Source organism: Pelobates fuscus, chromosome 10 (assembly GCF_036172605.1).
Source record: "Pelobates fuscus isolate aPelFus1 chromosome 10, aPelFus1.pri, whole genome shotgun sequence".
In the NCBI taxonomy this organism is placed as follows: domain Eukaryota; kingdom Metazoa; phylum Chordata; class Amphibia; order Anura; family Pelobatidae; genus Pelobates; species Pelobates fuscus.
The window spans coordinates 87,650,810-87,673,352 of NC_086326.1; the positions used below are offsets into that span (position 1 = coordinate 87,650,810).

The 22,543-nt window shown below is 46.2% G+C and overlaps 2 protein-coding genes across 5 annotated transcripts in view; one reads left to right on the forward strand and one right to left on the reverse strand.

Moving 5' to 3' along the window:
- Window positions 1–22,543, reverse strand: part of ASCC1 (activating signal cointegrator 1 complex subunit 1) — a 305,402-nt gene that overhangs the window by 280,402 nt on the left and 2,457 nt on the right. Inside the window, exon 2 of one of the 2 annotated variants that reach the window (XM_063433946.1) lies at window positions 456–499. The gene's annotated coding sequence lies outside the window, so the exon portion shown is untranslated. Of the gene's footprint in view, window positions 1–455; window positions 532–22,543 lie in introns of those variants that run through there. The other variant, XM_063433945.1, reaches the window with a different exon arrangement.
- Window positions 1,020–22,543, forward strand: part of ANAPC16 (anaphase promoting complex subunit 16) — a 51,459-nt gene continuing 29,935 nt past the window's right edge. The window contains exon 1 of one of the 3 annotated variants that reach the window (XM_063433947.1): window positions 1,020–1,098. The gene's annotated coding sequence lies outside the window, so the exon portion shown is untranslated. Of the gene's footprint in view, window positions 1,099–1,132; window positions 1,153–22,543 lie in introns of those variants that run through there. The other 2 variants (XM_063433949.1, XM_063433948.1) reach the window with 2 other exon arrangements.

Consider the following 22,543-nt stretch of genomic DNA (forward strand, 5'->3'; position numbering starts at 1 on the left):
AAGCACCTCTAGCGGCTGTCAATAAGACAGCCACTAGAGGCTGGATTAACCTTATTATAAACATAGCAGTTTCAGAGTTTATAGAAAAAAGTGTTAATCCTAGCTGGACCTGGCACCCAGACCACTTCATTAAGCTGAAGTGGTCTGGGTGCCTATAGTGGTCCTTTAACATTGCAGCACTAAGGGCAATGTGGAAACAGCACCCAGACCACTTCAATGAGCTGAAGTGGTCTGGGTGCCTATAGTGTCCCTTTAGCTACCTATATTATCAATGTGTTTAGCAAACAGGTGTGAAGTAGTAGTTATAAATTTCAATGATAATTACTATCCTAATATATTATATTATATTATTAAATACTAGGGGAAGAGAAGCTCGCCATTCCAATAATGATAAATAATATATGACTGTGATCTAGCATCTCTACAAAATCACTTCTCACCACAGTGTTTCTTACCAGTCTGTCATACACCTATAATGTGATGTCCAAGAAGCAGCTATCCCCCTCTAAACTCAGTCTCAGCCAACACAACATTAAAACCAAGCTCCGCCCACAAAACTCCACTTGGCAGACATTTTTGTTTTGGGCAAAACCTTCCATTAGAGGCTGAGACAATAACTGTCAGCAGTAATTACAATGAAATAACATTGCTTTATTTTATTCTTCTTAAGTAGGAAAAATAAGAATTCTATCTTAAAATGCCCAGCTTGCGTTAACTATTCCTTTAGCAACCTAGACATATTTAAAGTGGGCACTGGCTATGCAGCAGCCTGGTCTGCCCTCATCCAATATGGCGGCAGTATGCGACGCATGGAATGACCATTCCGTTAAACGTCCACCTTCGAGCGTCAAACACTAGAGATAACTATTGCCATCTCATACCTTTTTATTTTTATGCGACTTTTTGCGTGTAACGAGTATTGTTAAACAAAATATGTTTCCATAACTTAATGTAATAGAAATGTTTTCGAGTTATATGAAGGCGGTTATAAGAGTGCGGTAACATTGAGTTGGCGGTCTCTGGTGTTTATAGCTCTGGTTTTTCGACGTGCCGTAGATCGCGGCAGTCTGTGTTGTTAGAGCAGGGCAGCTGGGACAGGTGAGTGGTTCTTACACACACAGTCACTTGGGATCTATGTACTTACCTGTCAGGGTGTGTAGGTGCTCGCTGTCACTGGGTGATATGGGCAGAGGAACGTTTCCAGTCCATGGAGATCAGCTTTTCACACACTGACATTACTGTTATATGGAGGGGGAAACCCTAATTTAGTGCAATAGCCAACTGTGCCACTAAATGTGAATTAGTTCTCCTTAGATAAACTGTTTGGATACCTTTTAGACACTTTATTCTGGTGAACCTGACCTTGGTTTGTTAATTTTCTAAGCTGTTATTTCCTTGATATTTAGCACAGCCAAATACCTACATTAGGGATACAGGGTATAAATGCTTAAAAGCCAATACCGATTTATCGGTGGCCTCTTGGGTTGATAAACAATAACTGGTACTGATACCGGAGAAACTGACGGAAGCAAAGCACAGAGAGATGGACACAGGTTTCTTCAGGAAGGAAGAGATTCTTTATTGGATCACCGATCGGGACTCAGAGGGACTAGCGTCACCAAAATACCACAAGTTCTGAGCCCCGGACAATAGTGCAGGCTCCTTATATAGGCACATAACTCCTCCCATATTAAGCTCCACCCGCACATTCTCTTGACCAATCAATACAAATAAGAATTAACTTCCTGCTTGACCGCATGGCTTGTCCAGCACAATGGAGGAGGGGAATACTACATCCTGTATTCTTGCACATGCTCCGTACACTACTGATCGTATCTTGCCTCGTGCAACCAACTGATCGATACGTCAGCATTTGCACGTACACATGCCACGTGGTAATCTCGGCCTACTAAATTTATTTTTACCGAGATTCCACCACATTCCCCCCTTTGATGCCTCTTGATATTTCACAATTACTTGAGGCATCACTTAACCTTGGTTTGCATACACCGCAAGTTACCTTGAACCAGACCAGACTTATCTTATGATGTGAATCTTCAACACTCATCTTCCTGCATTGGTTCTCCCTGATCTAGAGCCTTATACTTATAAATTGCCATTATCTGTGCAGCAGCCTTCCTTTCTGCTATATTTTCTATCAGGCTTTGCACAGACCTAACTACTAAGGGTATAAGACACGGCAGGAGTAGACACAACATTAAAATCAGTAGGACTCCACCTACCACTGCCTTAAGCCCTCCAAACCACTCATACCAGCTACCAAACCAACTACTTGGATTATACCCTTTCCATACCTGAGTAGGCACATGCGCTAGTTTAACCATATGGCTAGTAAGCTCAGCTATTGCTTGCCCTTCGTCATCTATTTGAAGACAGCAATTGCTCAGGTTAAACTTCCCACATACACCTCCCTCTACTGCCAAAAGGTAATCCAAGGCTAATCTATTTTGGTAAACTGCCGTCCTCATCCTGGTATTATGCTTCGCTAGAAGATTGAGCGCTTGTGATGTTTCGTTAGTAATAATCTCAACCACCGCCTGTAATCTTATAATACGGTTGAGCATATAAATAGGGGTTCTATAACCAAAGGTACCATCTTCTGCCCACGTGGCTGGCCCATAATAATCTATAATACGCTGGGGAGGCCATTCATCATCTTCCCAGGCGCCTATCTCTATGGGTCCCCTTTTCTTCCTATGATTCACATCATACACTTTAACACCTAAAGTCTCACCTGTTTCAATCGGTAACAAGAAGGATGGCTTGAGCATACCCAACACACATGCCCCTTCCCAGTCCTGTGGCAACTCCGAATAGGCTTTCTTACCACAGATCCAGTACAAATTTGCTGGGGCTCTCCAGGTAGATGTGATGGATAAATCAAACCACACATCCTTTAAATTGGCGTATCTAGCAAACGGGTTAGATGGTTCTGAGACATTTGAAGCCGACCACCAAGTTGTATTCTTTGTATCATCATCATAAGCTTTTTGCCCTAGACAAGTTAATTCTCCTACAGAAGTGTTATACATTATTCCTTTCCTTGCTATGCAAACATAACCTATGATGGAGGTCTTTAATCTCCACTCAGATTTACCTCTAACACTCATATGATAATCGGCTTGTGTAGATATTAGTTGGTCAACTGCCTCAGAACCGGACATTACCTCCTTTGCTTCCCAAGGCCATTGGTCTCCCATGTTAGTACCTCCACACACATAGCAGTTGGTAACATTAAGACTACCGGCAATACTTTCAGCTAAATCAATGAACAGGTTTTTAGCATTATGGGGGATCTTATTATCTATACTCATCTCTTCATAAAAGGAATGGTATACTTGATGAGTTTGGGAGGATACCGTATCAGTCTCTATCCCTATAAACAATACTGTCCCAGGATCTAAACCCGTCCCGTATATTTGAAACCCAAATAAATTGCCATATTTGTCTAAGAACTTATCGGGGTTATTTATAAGTATATGGATGGGATTACATTCCATAGACTTACAATATGGGCTGGTAGGCAACTTAGTCACTATCATGTCTTTGTCTACTGTCTGTCCCCAAGTCGCCCACCCCACACAAGACCAATATGGGCAAAAGTTATAGTCTTTATTTGGGCATCTAGGACTCACATATTTATTTTTACTACTGGGACAAATATATTTATCATTAGACCCATACGTCCTCTCCCATCTAAGATCCCCACATACATTCCACGGCTTTCTACCACTTGATATTGCTTTACACGCATCAAATAGCAGAACACCCGAAGAATGTACGGATTCTAATATTGTCTTATTAATTAGGGTCCCCTGAGGATCTCCATTCCTGAGAGTCAACCAAATTGTACGGGGTTGATACTCTGGACTGAAGCACTTAGGTTCTCCTACTCCTAAATGGCACACACTATAGTCTATATTTAGGTATCTACATCTCGATACATCTCCTTTACACTCGTATTGTGAATGCCAAATTAGGGTTTGGGAAATATGGTTACCTGTTCTTGTAGTTTTAATGCATACCTCACAGCTAGGAGTGTCGGTACCTCTACCTTCCTGAATATAAAAATACACATAAATAAACACTATCATCAACACATCTTTCGCCGTCATCCTCAGTCTTCGTCCGTGCGAAGGCACCTCAGGTTCCAGGATGTAAGGGCTGCAGGGAATGGAGTTCTGCTCGTCTTCACAGGAGTCCCTTCGAGACTTTCCCTGGCTTATAAACTATACGTCGGTGGGCGGACAGGCTTTATTATGGCCTTCTCACACACCAAATCCCAAAAATAATAAAATTTGTAATCCACAATAATTCCTCGTTACTCCGACTGAGTAGTGCGTTTTAACCGGATCTTGCAGGGATTCTCTGGATCTGCTGTAACTTGCCAAGAATCGACTGCTGCTGGTTTAACCCTGGAGTGATGTATCCACGGAGTCACTTCGGCTACTTTTATCGCTGTAGGGGTAGACAAAAGAACAACATAAGGACCTCTCCACTTGGGCCCTAACGGTACATTATTCCACTCTTTAATCCACACTTGGTCTCCTGGATGATAACTATGAACAGGGGGATAAATATTCACAGGTAATCTATCTTGTACCCATTTCTGTACCTCCTCCATAGTCTTACCCAACTCTACAACCTGCTGCCGGGTAATTCCTTCTCCCAACTGACTCAAGTCCCCCCTTAAGTTACCAAGTACGGGAGGTGGTCGCCCATACATAATTTCAAAAGGAGAGAGGCCCATCCTTCTGGTAGGGGTACTGCGGATTCGCAATAAAGCTATGGGTAAGAGAACGTTCCACTTAAGTTGGGTTTCCTGACACATTTTAGCCAACTGATTCTTAATAGTTCTATTCATTCTCTCTACCTTACCAGAACTCTGGGGTCTATATGCAGTATGAAGCCTCCACTTTATACCAAGCATATGAGTCAGTTGTTGTAGGCACTGATGAACAAAAGCTGGACCATTGTCCGATCCTATAGAACAGGGTAGTCCATATCGGGGTATTATTTCTCGTAGCAGGAATCTCACAACTTCTCCTGCTTTCTCTGTACGAGTAGGACATGCTTCTACCCAGCCTGAATAGGTGCACACAATTACCAACAGGTAACGATGTCCACCCGATTTAGGCATCACTGTAAAGTCAATTTGTAAATCGGACATGGGGAGTCCCCCCATAAACTGGACTCCTGGTGGCTTTACTGGTCCTTGTCTTGCATTATTTTTAGCACACGTTACACATCTTCGTACAATGGCCTGAGTCAAGTTGGACAATCTTGGTATGTAGAAATGTTTCCTGAGAGATTCTTCTGTACTGTCTCTCCCAGAATGTGTCCCGTTGTGATAATTTTGGACAATTTCTACCGCTAGTGATGCTGGTATGACTATTCTTCCATCTTCTAGCTGATACCACTTGTTCTCCAAATACTTTCCTTGTTCAGTCTTTAACCACTCCTCTTCTTGAGCTGTATAAACTGGAGTCCATTGGGACAGTGGAGTTGGTATAAGAGCAGCTATATGCCCCACATATTCCTGTCTTCCTGATTCAGCAGCACGCTTAGCTGCACTATCTGCCATCCGATTTCTTTTGGTTACATCACCATCTCCTCTCAGATGCGCTCGACAATGTATGATACCGACTTCTTTCGGCTCCCACACTGCTTCCAATAGTTGTAGGATTTCAGCTGCGTACTTGATTTCTTTGCCTTCTGAATTCAGTAGTCCTCTTTCTTTATACAAAGCTCCGTGGGCATGAGTGGTTAAAAACGCATATTTGGAGTCCGTGTAGATGTTCACTCTTAAACCTTCAGCCAATTGTAACGCTCGTGTCAGTGCTATCAATTCTGCCTTTTGTGCTGATGTTCCTTTCGCCAGTGGCCGAGCTTCTATCACCTTGTCTATTGTTGTCACTGCATATCCTGCATAGCGGATCCCTTCTTTCACATAACTACTGCCGTCGGTATAATATTGAACATCGGGGTTCTGGATGGGAAAATCACGAAGATCTGGTCTACTTGAGAATACTTCATCCATTACTTCCAAACAATCATGTTGACTTTCAGTAGGTTGTGGCAAAAGGGTAGCTGGATTTAAGGTGTTTACAGTCTCTAAATGCACTCTTGGGTTTTCACACAACATTGCTTGATACTTGGTCATACGGCTGTTACTAAACCAATGATTTCCTTTGTAATCCAACAACGTCTGTACTGCATGTGGGACTCATACATAAAGTTCTTGACCCAGAGTGAGTTTATCGGCTTCAGCTACTAGCAGGGCGGCTGCAGCTACGGCTCTTAGACAAGGTGGAAGTCCGCTGGCCACTGCATCCAATTGCTTAGACATGTAGGCAACAGGTCTTTGCCATGATCCCAAGTACTGTATCAATACTCCCACAGCCATTCTTCTTTGCTCATGTACATACAGGTAGAATGGTCGTGTGTGATCAGGTAGACCTAATGCTGGGGCACTCATCAAAGCCTTCTTCACATCTTCAAATGCCGTTTGCTGTTCTTGGGTCCATAAGAAGGGGTCGTGCTCTGTACCTTTGATAGCTGCGTACAGAGGTTTTGCCAGTATCGCGTAGCTGGGAATCCATATCCTACAGAAGCCTGCTGCCCCCAAGAATTCTCGCACTTGTCTTGGGTATCGGTATTTGGCACACAGCTTCTTTTCTCTCTGGCCCCATAATTCTTTGACCTTCAGAGATATGGAATCCCAGATATTTGACAGTTGGCAAACACAACTGAGCCTTCTTTCTAGACACCTTGTATCCTGCCTTCCATAGAATGTGTAGTAGATCGTGCGTTGCTTGCTGACAGATTTCTTTGGTAACTGCTGCTATCAACAAGTCATCTACATACTGTAACAATACACACTCTCCTGGGATGGACTCGAAATCCAGTAGATCTTGACTTAGAGCTGAACCAAATAGGGTAGGTGAATTTTTAAACCCTTGGGGCAGTCTTGTCCAGGTCATTTGGCGTTTTGAGCCCGTTACAGCGTTCTCCCATTGGAAAGCGAAAATACATTGACTTTCTGCGGCAATTCGGAGGCAAAAGAAGGCATCTTTGAGGTCTAAGACTGTAAAGTAAGTAGCCCCGCCCGGAATTAAAGCAAGCAGGTTATATGGATTGGGTACAACTGGATGTATACTAACAACCGCATCATTGACTGCTCTTAAGTCCTGCACAGGTCGATACTCATCTGTACCGGGCTTTTGAACAGGCAGCAATGGGGTGTTCCAGGGGGAAGTACAGAATTTTAGGATACCATACCGTATGAACTTATCCAGGTAAGATTGGATGTTCTTCTTAGCCTTCTGCGGGATGTGATATTGTCTTAGGCTCACTGGATAAACCCCGAGTTTTAGTTCAATTTTAATAGGTGGAATATTGCGGGCCAGTCCTGGTGGGTTGTTCTCTGCCCAAACTCCTGGTATGTTGAATAATGACTCATCACTCCTAGGGTTTTGGCTAGTCAACGCTGTATAAAGTCGCCACTCTTCTTCCTTTGGTACGGATAATGTCATAATACCTGAAGGTCCATTAAACTTTAAGGATGTTGTTCCATTTGGTAGGAACGTAATCTGTGCTTGTAATTTAGATAGCATATCACGTCCCAGCAATTGGACTGGACATTCAGGCATATAAAGGAATTGATGTTTTACTACGTGGCCTCCCAATGTACAGAGTCGACTTTTAAGAACCGGTTTTTCAGCACTTCTTCCAGTTGCTCCTATTACAGTAATAGTCCTTCCAGATGGAGGAGCAACTAGATTAGTCACCACTGAATGTTCAGCACCAGTGTCGATCATGAACGCACTCCTTTTCCCCCCTATTGATACATCGACCATAGGCTCCGCTCGACCAAGGGGGATGGAGCCCGGTCGGTATCAATAGTCCTCCATGACCGTGTCAGCCAATCCTACAAAGTCCCTGCCTTCTCTATCGCGGGACCTTTGCGCTGCTGGGATATACCTATCTTCCCTAACACTTCCTCTGTTCCCATTACTCCCTCTATTACCATTACTCCCTCCGGGGCCTCCTCTACCTCTCGCTCTGCCTCTAAAGTTTCCATAACCTGTCCTAGGTCTGTCTCTCTCACACTGTTCTCTTCGAGGACACTCATTTCTCCAATGCCCTTCTTCCTTACAGTATGCGCACTGATTTCTACTTAGAGGTTCCTCATTCCATCTACTATCGCCTCTATCTGGGCCCCGTCTATCTACGCCTGCGATCGCTACCGCTAGCATGTCTGCCTTTCTACGCATCTTGCGCTCTTCCTCTTTCTTACTTTCTGTTTCCCTATTCATGTATACCTTATTCGCTACCTCCATTAGTTGGGTGATGGACATACCTGCAAACCCTTCTAACTTCTGTAGCTTGCGCTTAATATCTCTGTAGGCTTGGCTGACAAAGGCGGAGTTCACCATTCGGGAATTATCTGCGTCTTCCGGATTAAAGGGGGTATACCAGCGGTATGCCTCCAATAATCGGTCATAAAAGACACTGGGCGCTTCATCACTTTTCTGAATCACCTCAACTGTCTTCGACATATTAATGGCTTTCTTTCCTCCTGCTTTCATGCCAGCAATTATAGCGTCTCTATAGGCTCTGAGTTGAACCATATCAGCACCATTTACATTCCAATCGGGATCGGTGTTGGGATAATGTGTTGCGGCCCATGCTGATGGATTGGCTTGGTTTAAAGTACGGGCTTTATCCTCTAGTGCTTTAATGGCCGCTTGATTAATTCTTGTCCTTTCCTCATTGTTGAATAAAGTCATTAATAACTGCTGGCAATCAGCCCATGTCGGATTATGTGTCTGTACGATTGAGGTGAACAGATCAGTCATAGCTTGTGGTTTCTCAGTATACGAGGAATTGTGGGTCTTCCAATTTAAGAGATCGGTTGTCGTGAATGGGACATATACAAAGACTGGGTCAGCATGTGCCATTTGGCCTGCGGCATCGATATAGGCTGGCCCAGGATTCAGACGAAGAGGCATCTGATAGTGTTTTAATTGTTGGGCACCGGTCAGCTGTCGGGTCTGTATGGGGCTACGTGGAGGGGCATCAGTCATAGGTTCCAGTCGGGGAGAAATAGGGTATGGGGATGTGGGAGCTTGGTTTTGGGAAAAGGTTGTAAATAAAACACTTCGAGTCGAGCTAGATGAAGCTTGACCGGAAGTCTGAAGTGGCGCCAAATCAGGATATTCGGATTTAATGGGGGTTGGTTCTGATTCCGGAAGGGGAGATTTAGTACGAGAGGGGGTGGATTCTGTACTGGAGGAGGAAGCGGAAGCGGAAGTGGATGGGGGTAATGAGGGGAGGGTTGCAGGACTTCCTGCATTTGCGTCACTTCCTCTTAACGGAAAGTAAGGGGGCGGCAAAGGGATCTCGGACTCAGGGGGCGTGTCCAAAATGGGCCTAACACCAGTCCTAGTGGACAAACAAGTCCTAGCTACCATGAGGAGACACTGCTCCTCGTGGCATGTCTGGAGCCATTTTGGCGAGTCATTTACGGCCTGTCTCCAACAATCAATATAAGGAAACTGGCCGTAAAGTTCAGGCCTACCTGATACAGCCACGTGTAAGCGCTGTACCAGAGTTGGATCCAAACTGCCACGTGGCGGCCATGCCGCAACCAAAGTAGGCCACTCCCTAGTACACAAAGTGACCAAACGTACAGGAGACATTTTAACCCCAAAATCACATGTCTTGAATCCCTTTTTAAAATTCTTCACCATACAACCTAAGGGATCCGGAATCGTTGACTGCGACGCACCCATACTTAACAATGGAACGTCGTCGACAACGAATACTATACATGCGTACTATTCAACAGTCACACCCGTTTCCTCTGGCAACAGCACCACGTGGTACGGTTACCAAGTGAAACGTATACAATAATACAATAAACACTCAGGGAATTCCCGTACACACACAGCTGTTACACCAGTCACTAGATAATCAATATTATGCCCTTTGGCGAAACTATACAGTCACCCACGCTATAATTCTCTATATACGAATTACCCGTCTATAACACACCCCAGTAACATTGTCTTTTACAAATAGCGGTTACAGTACGGTTAGCATAGGTCAAAGCACAAGTTAAGGTCACAATACAATTATTAGTGGTTATGGTGTTAAACATGCAATGGACGACAATGATTAGTACTTATATACAGTGTCAGTAAATATACAGGGTTATGGTACCGTGCACTATAATACAGCAACAAACTATTAACACTCTCGCTAGACGGCTGAGCTCGCGCTATCTAACAAGATATACACTTTACTAAACAATCTTTATCACATTTACAATTCCCAACTAAACTATTGGCCAGTACCTTGATGGACTACCTAAAACTATATACACCCGTTTTGGTTAGCCACACTGCCCAAGCACCACATATAGCGAGCTAGAGGACCGAATTTACACAGACGCCTCTTAGTCGATTACTATCAAAAATCTAGTGGGTTCCAAATTTACACGCCTTCCCACTTAGCCAAGATAGGTTGAGAGCTAGCGAACCGAATTTACACAGACGCCGCTTAGTCTCCCGGTCCCTCCGACCTAGCGAACAAAATATACACCCTAGAACGCTAGTCTAGACAAGACACCGGTGTCCGGCTAGGGCTATTTACACCAGAGCCCCGCCTGACTAACCAAATCAAACGGTCTGACTAAAGAGCGTTCGATTGAGCGGTGCGCCTTCGCTCCTTCCCTCCGACAGAGGGGGCAGATTCCATACACAAATAACCCATTATGGGCCTACCGCACAATCGGTATACCCCTAGTGGGTCTGCCGTCTAAAACAGCAGTTGTCTTACCTCCTCGTTCCTGAACCTGAGTTCACACTCATCGACGGGGACACCCCAGCACTTCTCACGTAGAGGCCGATGATCTCCTGGACAACAGACCAGTGGCGCCGAGACGAAGGGAGGTCCACGCAGAAGTTCAGGGGTGCAGCCGTAGAGAACGTGGGCAAAGATAGACCGTCTCACGCCTCTGCCTCTCAGCTACCGTTGAACGATGAGCTTCCCGGCCAATGCACCAAATGATACCGGAGAAACTGACGGAAGCAAAGCACAGAGAGATGGACACAGGTTTCTTCAGGAAGGAAGAGATTCTTTATTGGATCACCGATCGGGACTCAGAGGGACTAGCGTCACCAAAATACCACAAGTTCTGAGCCCCGGACAATAGTGCAGGCTCCTTATATAGGCACATAACTCCTCCCATATTAAGCTCCACCCGCACATTCTCTTGACCAATCAATACAAATAAGAATTAACTTCCTGCTTGACCGCATGGCTTGTCCAGCACAATGGAGGAGGGGAATACTACATCCTGTATTCTTGCACATGCTCCGTACACTACTGATCGTATCTTGCCTCGTGCAACCAACTGATCGATACGTCAGCATTTGCACGTACACATGCCACGTGGTAATCTCGGCCTACTAAATTTATTTTTACCGAGATTCCACCACAGTACCGATAATATTACCCGCTTCTGCCTTTTTTTTTTACCTGTGGCCAGGGAATCATTACATTCCCTGGTGGTCCGGTGGTTTTGTGCAGGCTGCCAGGGAGTTTTACGTTGTGGACACACGCTATCTTCTGTTTCTGGAAGGTCCTCTCTTCAACACTGCTGTGCGGAGTATTGCCATGGTTATTCGGAGGCTGGAGAGAGCAGCTGAAGATGGCGTGCTTTGGACCTACGCCAAGTATCCAGTATCGATATCATTATAGGCTGTTAACGATATTTAACATAATGGGAATATTGGCCGATATCGGCCAGACTGATCATCTGTCGATCCCTAACCTGTATTGTACTAGTGTTTTTTTATTTTATTTTTTTGGTATTTGTTTATCTTTTTCCAATTTTTAAACGGTTTTATTTTAACTGATATGCTTTGCTGGTCAAAGCTTACAAATTAATTAAAGGAAGACTCCAAGCTACGACATAACTAATACAGCGTGGCCCAACCTCCCCCAAAGTGTAAGTAGTCAAACAGTTGTGGTTTGACTTTTTATGTGAGATCTGGCAGGCACCGCTCCTTGCTTCCACTACTTGCAATGAAAAGCTAGAATCTCTCTATTTGAGCAAGGCCCAGCAGTGCGGGGCTTACCTCATTGGTTGAGAGCGATCAGCAGAGACTATCAACCAGTGAGCTTCTGGCTCTCCTTAGGAAGTAGTGGAAGCGGGGAGCAGCACCGGGGATGACCCCAGGTAAGAAGTCAATCTTCTCTAAAACAGTTTGACTACATACAATAAGGAGGTGCCAGGGCACTCCTTGCACAATAATTAAGCTTCCCCAAACTCTGGCCCACCAGATGTTGCTGAACTACAACTCAGCCTATCTATTTCATTCATAGTCATGAGTTGTAGTTCAGCAACAACTGGAGGGCCGGAGTTTGGGGAAGCATGCTTTAACTCATGCAGTGCTGTACGTATGGCGCTAATGGAAAACATCCTACGTGCACATGCATTTGTAATAAATTTGTCCATTGATCAGGTATAATGGGGCAGTAAAGCCTCTCAAAATGTTGAAATGCAGCATTGGTAAATTATGTTCTGTTTTATTCAGTGCAGTTAATGCGGCATTAGCGGTTACTGGTATGAATAAACAATGAACTGTCACTCTTCTTAAAACTGAGAAAATTGGGGGGGCGTGGTCTGACTGCCGACAGAGATGGCCGCCTAAAGCCGGAGCTCCGCACCAGAGGCTCGTAAACTAGCACTATAATCAGCACCAACCTGATCCAAACTCGCCCAGACTCAGCCCAGCGAACCCTAAACTGCCAGCCCGCACCGATCGCGGATGTCCAGCCGCAAACCCGCCAAAAAGGGCCAAAAGGAAGCGCCATCAGTGGCGGAGATGTTCACGGCCCAGAGACCATCGCCTCGTGGCACTGCCACCGACACAGGCCCCAGTGAAACACACCAGCCTGAAGCAGCCTCCACTGCCGCACTAACAGCCCCAGAGGCCTCTTCCCGCGCCATCCTTAAATCGCTGGCGGAGGTAAAAGGATATCTCGCAGCTGAAATCAGCCGCACAGCGGCGGAAGTGAAGGCAGAGATTGCCGCCATTGGGGCCCGAACAACCGAAACGGAGCGCAGAGTAGCCCAGATGGTCACTGCGCAGAACGACACCGCTAAGGCCACCAACACCCTCAAACAAAAAATTACTGACCTAGAGATCGAACTGGAGGATATATCTAACCGGTCAAGACGCAATAATTTACGTGTTAGAGGCCTACCAGAAGCTGTGAGGGACGAAGACCTGGAACAGGTACTACTACAAACTTTCCAACAGCACCTGCCTAACATACCGGATTATCTCTGGCTGATTGACAGAGCACATAGAGCCCTCAGGGCCAAAGGCCCGAAGTCCAGTCCGCCAAGGGACGTCATTGTCAGATGGCACTATTTCCAGACAAAGGAAGCCATACTTAAACAGAGCAGAACAAAACCGTTCCAGCATGAAGACGCCGAACTGCAACTGTACCAAGACATCGCGCCTGCAACCCTCCTCAGAAGGCGGGCATGGAAACCAGTCACAGATCTGCTGCGCCAGAAGGGAATCAGATTCGCCTGGGGGTACCCCTTCAAGATCATCGTCTTTCATGGGCCCTCACCATCCATACTGCTACCTTCAACAAATGTCCGAGACTTTCTAAAAGATCTGGATATACTGCTCCCAGAGGATCTACAACTCCCAGTGACGGGCACCACGGACCTGCCACCATTGCCAGCTAGCTGGGAAGATCGCGACTCCCAAGTGGACTGAGTGATCGGACTGTAGCAAACCAGTAATGTATTAACTGACTCTGGACTTGCATACGCATCATAGCAACCATTTTATTAAATGCAATTTAATCGCTCACGGTTAGAGCAAGTTAAAAGGGTTTTGAGGTCACATTTTGGCCTCGGGGGTTGAGGCTGAGGCAGGGGGTGTGTGGGAGGGTGACAAGGGGGATCCACTAACTAAAGAAACATGGGTGGGAGGGGGCGACCAACGGGGCCCCAGGCAATAAGTTACCACACATTGTGATAGGCCATAACTGGGACAAGAAAGGGGGGTAAGAAGCAACAGGAGGGGGGAAAAAAAAAAAAAAAAAAAAAAAAAAAAAAAAACCCCAATGATAATATTGAAAAAAAAGCATAAAAAGACAAAAAATTGAAAAACAATAATAATAACTGTAATAAAAATAAACTGCATTTATGGGATGGAGGGAAATGCAAGCTTACAGGGAAGAATTGGGCGGGAAGGCAGGACAGTGTCCAGTAACTACAATAGACCGCTGTCCGAAGAGCGGGAATTTCGGGTCAGGTGACCTGGTGCTCCCGCCTAAATCGGAGACCGGAATGTAAGGATAAGAGAAAGGAATGGACGTTACCAAACATTACCAGGGTGCCTCTTCCCCACCCCCATACCGCATGACCGCACTCTCTCGGAGGGCAGAAATCAGGATCCCTGTTAGCCGCAACTTAGCAGACAAAACATGGGTGGTGTACATAGCCAGAACCCGGGGGACTTCTGAACCCGCACAAGGCAGCACACTCCCTGACGCCACCCCTCCACCATAATACATAAGCGGTTTACTCCAAGCTGCGACTGAGGTATCCCCCCCCCCCCCCCAGACCAGAAAACCGAAATAAGGCGTAGTAACGCAGAGCGCAAAGGGCTTGCTCAGGCAAGGAATATACGAGTGGACGACCCATCCCCCCCCCCCCCCCCCCCCCCGAGATACTCAGCAGACACAGGTTGTTTATTCTATGGCCGAGCCTCGGCAGGGTGCTTATCGGCTGAGTTTCCCCCCCGTTAGAGGAGATACCCTCAGCGCGGTGGATGCCCACCCCCTATAGCTCCTGGCGACTGGTAAGACCCGGATAAATTAAATTTAATTTATTGTTTCACTATATTACACTCATTGTGAACTTTGTTGGTTCACACTGCATATTGTACTGTTTTAATTAATTATTCATTTGCTTCTTCGTAGGTTGTATTTTCACTACAACCTCCTCTTTCTACCTACCCTCTTCAATCTCTCCACCCTCCCCTTTCCCCCGTTCCGCACGCATACACAAGCGACTTAGAAGAGATTGGCACCTGGGGACGCATCGGCTGGGGTGGACGGCACCGGTTTCGACCTGAGCGCGAGATAGACTGACACCTCGCCATAGGTCAGGTAAGCGGACGCACCATATCCCACACACAGACATGGACCTAAAGATAACCTCACTGAACGCGAATGGGTTAAATATACCCAATAAACGAAGACTACTTCTTAGAGAAGTGCGACGACAGAGGGCAGACGTCACATTCGTACAAGAAACCCACATACCTAACGGCTCCCACATAGCCTTAACTGATCACGTATATACAAGGGCATTCGCATCCCGAGCCCCATGGAAGAAAAACGGAGTAGAGATACTCATCCATAAAAAATGCCCCATACAGATCACAAATATACAAACTGATACAGAGGGCCGGTACGTGGTCCTGTCAGGCACAATTCACTCCAACACATATCATTTAATTAACGTAATGCCCCGAACACTCCCACACCAGGGTTCTGGGCAGAACTCGAGACAAGGATCTCCACCCTCCCAAGGGGCATAGTGATACTAGGGGGGGACCTTAATGCGACACCCTGTCCAGCGATGGACCGGGGAGGCGGGCAACACCTCCCACGATCACAATACAGAGGGGGACAGGACAAACTCCTAAACAACTTCATACTCAACACGGGACTACTAGATCCCTGGCGTATCCACCACCCGAGTACACGTGATTACACGTTCTACTCCGCCTCCCATGCCACCTACTCGCGCATCGACCTATTTCTCACCAACAAATTGGGCATGCAGTGGGTCAAAAATTCTGCGATTAACCTGATCTCCTGGTCAGACCACGCAGATATTGAAATAACCCTTAAAACTGCGGGCGCACGCACACCATGGAAGTGGAGAATGAACCCCTCCCTTCTTAAGAACCTACAGGTCCAAGAGAGTGTTAGACGCGAACTAACACAATATTTCCAAACCAACGACACCCCGGACATATCGCCCACAACCCTATGGGCGGCCCATAAGCCCGTTATCAGAGGCCTTCTTATTAAGCTAGCTACACAACACAAGAAGCAGAAATACGATAAGCTTACGGACCTACTCAAGCAATTACGCAGAACAGAGCAGCAACATAAACAAAACGCTACACCCACAACATATAGAGATTTACAGGAACTAAGACGGATGATCAGAGAGCTGATGGTGGACGAGGTCAGCAATGACATGCGCCACACCAAAAGACTCTTCTACGAGAAGTCCAACAAAATGGACACCCTTCTCGCAAGAGCCCTACGACCTAGAGCACATAAAACCACGACAATCATCGTCAAAAACGCACAAGGAACGGTCCTTACCAACCCCAGTGAGGTGAACGATGAATTCACACAGTTCTATGCACAACTATACAACCACTCCCCCACCCTGACAGAGTCCAATACCGAGTACATGTCGGAGCTTCAGGCATTCCTAGCCAGGGCCCGACTCCCGAAACTTGCCACAGACCTGACAGAGCCCCTGGGAAACGCAATAGAAATGGACGAAGTAGTTGCGGCTGTCGCAGGGCTTAAGGGGAACAAAGCCCCAGGCCCTGATGGATTTGACGGCACATACTACAAGACATTCAAGGACGAATTAATGCCATACCTAACCAACATGTACAAATGCTGGACACAAGGCGACATGCCACACCAAGACCTCTCGACAGCAGACATCACCCTAATCCCCAAACCTGATAAGGATACCACCAGCATAACCAATTACCGGCCCATATCCCTAATAAATTTTGACCTCAAAGCTTACGCAAAACTACTAGCCAACCGGCTGAACCCGCTCCTCACAGCATGTATACACCCCGACCAAGTGGGCTTCGTCCCCACGCGACAGTTATATGAGAACACACGAAGAGCGGTGGACCTCATATGGAGGACGGGCGAGAAACAGACGCCTTCTCTGATCCTCTCTCTGGATGCGGAGAAGGCGTTTGATCGGGTCCTCTGGCCCTTTCTCTTCACATTACTGCGCGACATGCACCTACCAGACACATTTATCAACGCGATCCAGGCCCTATATGCGAACCCCAGAGCACAAACACTAGTACCAGGAACAACACAATGCCCCTTTGCCCTTAAAAACGGCACGCGACAGGGATGCCCCCTGTCCCCCCTCCTATTCATATTAGCATTGGAACCGCTCTTGCGGCTCATTAGGGAACACCCGGGGATCCGAGGAGTCAGGGTAGCGTCAGAGGAGTTTAAAGTTTCGGCCTACGCCGATGACATCATGCTGACCCTCACCAACCCGAAAGACTCAGTGCCAAACCTTCTTGATCTACTCGACGAATATAACCGCGTCTCAGGGTACAAGATAAATGTTGACAAATCGGTGGGCATGCCCATCGGACTCCCAGACTCAGACATCGCATGGCTGGCCAACACATACCCACTGAACATTAGCAGCCGCCCAATTAAATACCTAGGAGTGGCACTCCCCCCCGACCCTAAGGACCTGTATGCGGAAAACCATAAAAGACTGATAACCACACTGATCAAAGACATTACCAAATGGCATGAAAAACCCATCTCATGGATAGGCAGACTACACAGCGTCAAGATGAATATCTTGCCGCGCCTCCTGTTCCTCTTCCAAGCCCTACCGGTACGGGTCACTAAAGGAGACCTAAAACCAATTCAAACAGCAATAGACGACTTCATATGGGCAGGGAAGAGGCACAGGATAGCGAGACAAACCCTGTATACACCCAAAAGCAGGGGAGGTCTCGGGCTACCCCATCTCCACGCCTACTACCTATCCGCACAATTAGCGCAAATAATAGAGTGGCATTCGCCACCTGACACCCACCGATGGGTCGATCTAGAAACGATGATCATGAACACGGACCTACCGCAATATTGGATCTGGGTCCCCAAGCTGGACAGACCGGTCCTCTCTACGACCTGCCCAGCAATCCTGAACTCGATCAGGATCTGGGACGCCACGGCACACAAACACGCCTTAACTCACCCCATCTCACCCCTAACACCGTACCTACGCAATAACGCCTTTCCTCCTGGCCTGACAGCTAGAGATTTTCAGGGAATAGAGAACACGGGCATCCAAAGATATCACCAGCTATACCAGGCAGGTACTCTCAGAACCTTCGAAAACCTCGCCACCTTGGCCCCATTAACCACAAAGGACCACTTCAGATATATTCAGCTCAGGGACTTTGCGGGTAAGACACAGGTGAGGGAGGCCGCCCATATCAGACCAACATTCTTCGAAAAATTGTGCATATCCGGAGGGCCACGTACCGGCCTAATCACCCTCCTCTACACCCAATTAAGCGCACCAACAGACAAGACATACACTCCCGCCTATGTCACACAATGGGAAACCGATCTACAACAAACACTAGAGGGGGGAGAGTGGCAAGATATCTGGGAAGCAGCAGCAAAAACATCCATCTGTGTACTCCATCAAGAACAATGCTACAAAACTCTTATGCGGTGGTACACCACACCGGTTAAACTGTACCGCATGGGTAAAACACCCATTGACACATGCTGGAGGGGGTGCGGGGAGAAGGGTACGTACCTACACATGTGGTGGACGTGTCCCAAGGCAATGACATACTGGGAAGGAATAGCCCGCCTTATGACAGAAGTACTACACAAAACACTGACCCCGGACCCATGGTCCTTCCTGATAGCCAGACCAGTTGACGGCCTGACCAACAAAGAACAAAGATTGTTCAACAAAATATCCCTGGCCGCAAGGCGAGCCTTGGCGCATACCTGGCTACAAACCGACATGCCACAAATAGGAAAAGTCATACACAACATCAAAGAGGCACACCTTATGGATAAATTGACAGCACAAATAAGGGACACATATCCTCAATTCATCAAAACATGGGAACCGTGGGAGGACTATACTGATAGCTGAGAATGACATAGACACAGTGACGAATTTTCAGGAACACACGTTTTGGAGATGGCCACCGGTGCCGGCCACCCCGATCTCATGGATCTCATGGACCTCATGGATGCCCATTCCGCATGAACGCAACCCTGTACTACCCCTCCCTCCCACCCTCTCCCCTCCCTCCCACCCTCTCCCCTCCCTTCTCTTCTCCTCCCACACTTCTCTACTTCTTCACCCCAACCCACTCTCGGGTCATATCATAAAATTGTTCATGTCATGATAGGGTGTATAAGACAAAGATACAAGGCCACAGGCCGCAAAGGTATAGAGTATATTGATACACAAAGATAAGGAAAGGTCTCCACGTGGATCGCAACTAGCATCTGAGCTGGAACAGAGGCCGAAGACATATCCTCGAGAGAGACCGATTGTCCCTACCTCACAAGACAAGGACAGTAAACTAATGTATATTGAAGGATGAACCCCCATTACTGTTCATAATGGAATTGGCTAGATCAGTCTTGTGTAACCTGGTATGGAATACCTCATTGATCATTGTATATTTGTACCACTGGCAAGTAATTTTTGTCTGTATAACCATACAAGCATATACCCTATAAGTATGTTATATCAAATAGACATGCATGAACTTATAAATAAAGATTTAAAAAAAAAAAAAAAAAACTGAGAAAATTAAACCAGAAATTTGGTAGGTTTTGCTAAGCATAAAAGACCCAGAATCAAGTGAATTGTTAACACACACGAATCTGATCTGCTCCCCATCTTTCTTATACAGAATGGAGTATAGAGGAGAGAATATGGAAGAGCCTGCTGTATTAGTTATGATGACTGGAGTACCTTGGTCTGGTTCCCCAGTAATACTGTTACTTTAGATCCTGGTTTCCATTCAGCGCTGGTCAACGGTTTCTGCAGAAGCCTTAAAGGGAAACTCCAGTGCCAGGAAAACGATCCGTTTTCCTGGCACTGGAGGGTCCCTCTCCCTCCCACCCACCAATCCCCAGTTACTGAAGGGGTGAAAACCCCTTCAGTCACTTACCTGAGGCAGCGGCGATGCCCTTCGCCGCTGTCTCCTCCTCCGCGCCGCTCCTCCTACTGGCTCCGTCGGCCGGCGGGCGAGACTGATCCCGCCCACCGGCCGAGGAGACCTAATGCGCATGCGCGGCAATTCCGCGCATGCGCATTAGGTCTCCCCATAGGAAAGCATTGAAAACGAATTTCAATGCTTTCCTATGGGGATTTGAGCGACGCTGGAGGTCCTCACACAGCGTGAGGACGTCCAGCGACGCTCTAGCACAGGTTTCCTGTGCTAAGGACCAGGAAGAGACCTCTAGTGGCTGTCTAGTAGACAGCCACTAGAGGTGGAGTTAACCCTGCAAGGTAATTATTGCAGTTTATAGAAAACTGCAATAATTACACTTACAGGGTTAGGAGTAGTGGGAGTTGGCACCCAGACCACTCCAATGAGCAGAAGTGGTCTGGGTGCCTGGAGTGTCCCTTTAAGCCAATCCAGTCACCATTCATTGACTGAGAATGTCAGCTGATTGCTCTCAACCAATGATTGCAATTGTGGGCATGACAAGTTGCACAGAATTGACATGAGCCATCCTGGAACTCTCCAAGCACCACAACCACTTCAAATCACTGAAGAGGTCATGGGGCTTGGAGTAATCCTTTAAATGTGAAAGTATTAATAAGCAATGCAGAATATGTTTTGTGCTATATAAATGACGATGATAATTGATCTTTTCAAGCAACTGGAACTTTAGAACCAGCCCTGATATGCTGTCTGAGCATCCTGTATATTACTTTGTTTTCATGTTTGTGGGAGGAGAAGACATCAAGAGAGTTTTAGGAAGACAATGTTGATGACAATAATCAACATTGTCAAAGCTTCTATTGTCCTGTATGACTCCAGGCAAAGTGCCTTGTTTACTGCAAACACTTTAGATTAGTATATGGATAAGGACCTTCTCACTGAGGTGATTATCACAGATAGGAAAAACAAGTCATTTTCAAGGCAATAATTAACATATTCTAATGTAGTAGGTCTAAAAAAAAAAAAAAAAGTGTGATTTATCTGTATAAAGTGTACTAATGAAATGGGTAAGCTATATATTATTATTTTTTTTTATTTTTTTTTTGTACATGTACATGTATTAGTGTGGCCTTGTGATATATTTTGGTTTTAATTCTCAATGGGGCGAATACATGCCTTTACGTTTAATTGCCTTTGATGTTCCTTTTCTCTACTTTATTTGAGTATGACTGGTTTTGTTTTTTCTTTTAAGTCACAAACATACTTTTACAAAGTTTATTTTTATATAGTTTTTGGATGTGCCCTTTTTTACAAAGACTACATTAATATTGCAGTTTAAAGAAAACTCCAGACACACTACAGTGTGATGTATTGAATATGGTTTCAGACATTATATGGTTCCCACCTAATATATGTAGTCAAATCCTCTTAGAATGGTGTGACTTCTTATTTGGGGTCCACTGGGCACCTCTCCCTGTCTCAGCTATAGCATAGAGGTGAGCCAGAACCTTTCTAACTGAGCTGCACAGGGCTTAGCTCATTGGCTGAGATTGATTTACCTAAGCAGAAGCTTCTAGCTCTCCTGGTCTTCTTCGGTACCTGCTTCCTGAACAGCGGTTTGTCCTCTTACCTGGTTCTGCCAGGAAGCTGGTCTCCTTTAAAGGGATAATATAAGTGCCAGGAATACAAAGCTGTATTCCTGGCACTAGAGCTCCCTCTGCCTCACTCGCCCCCTCTTCCCCGCCACGTTAATAACCCCTTATTTACTTACCCTAAGCCAGTGCTGATGTCCCTCGGCGCTGGGTCGTGGCTCCACCTCCTCCGACTTCCCCTGACGTGCGGGCGTTAATACGCAGGTGTGGCAAATGCTGTGCTTGCATTAGTCCTCCCCATAGAAAAGCATTGAATCCATGCTTTCCTATGGGGAAAATCTGACACTGGATGTTCTCATGCCGAGCGTGAGAACATCCAGAGTCCGTTACCGGACCAAAGGTCCATTTGGATCCAGGAAGTGTTTCCAGTGGCAGTCTGGGAGACAGCTATTGTTGGCAGACTTAGTGCTACAATATAAAAATTGCAGTTTCTCTGGAACTGCAATGTTTAACATTGCAGCACTGAGTGCAATAGGGCCACTGCACCTAGACCACTTCAATTAGCTGAAGTAGTCTGGGTGCCTATAGTGTCCCTTTAAGACTGGCTATGGCATGTATCCAGCGTCTGCAGAGCAAGATGCCAATCCTGCAAGGAATTCATTGGTTGAGAGCGTCAGCGGACTACTCTCAGCCAATAATTGCAATTCTGTGCATACGAATGAAGGGGTGATGGTGCCTGGAGTAACATTTTATATTTGCTTTTTGTATTATTCGGGGTCCAATTCAAAATACTAACACTAAGCTGAGAAGCTTTTAAAAACTTTACCCCACATACACCCCTTCTCAGTAACTGAT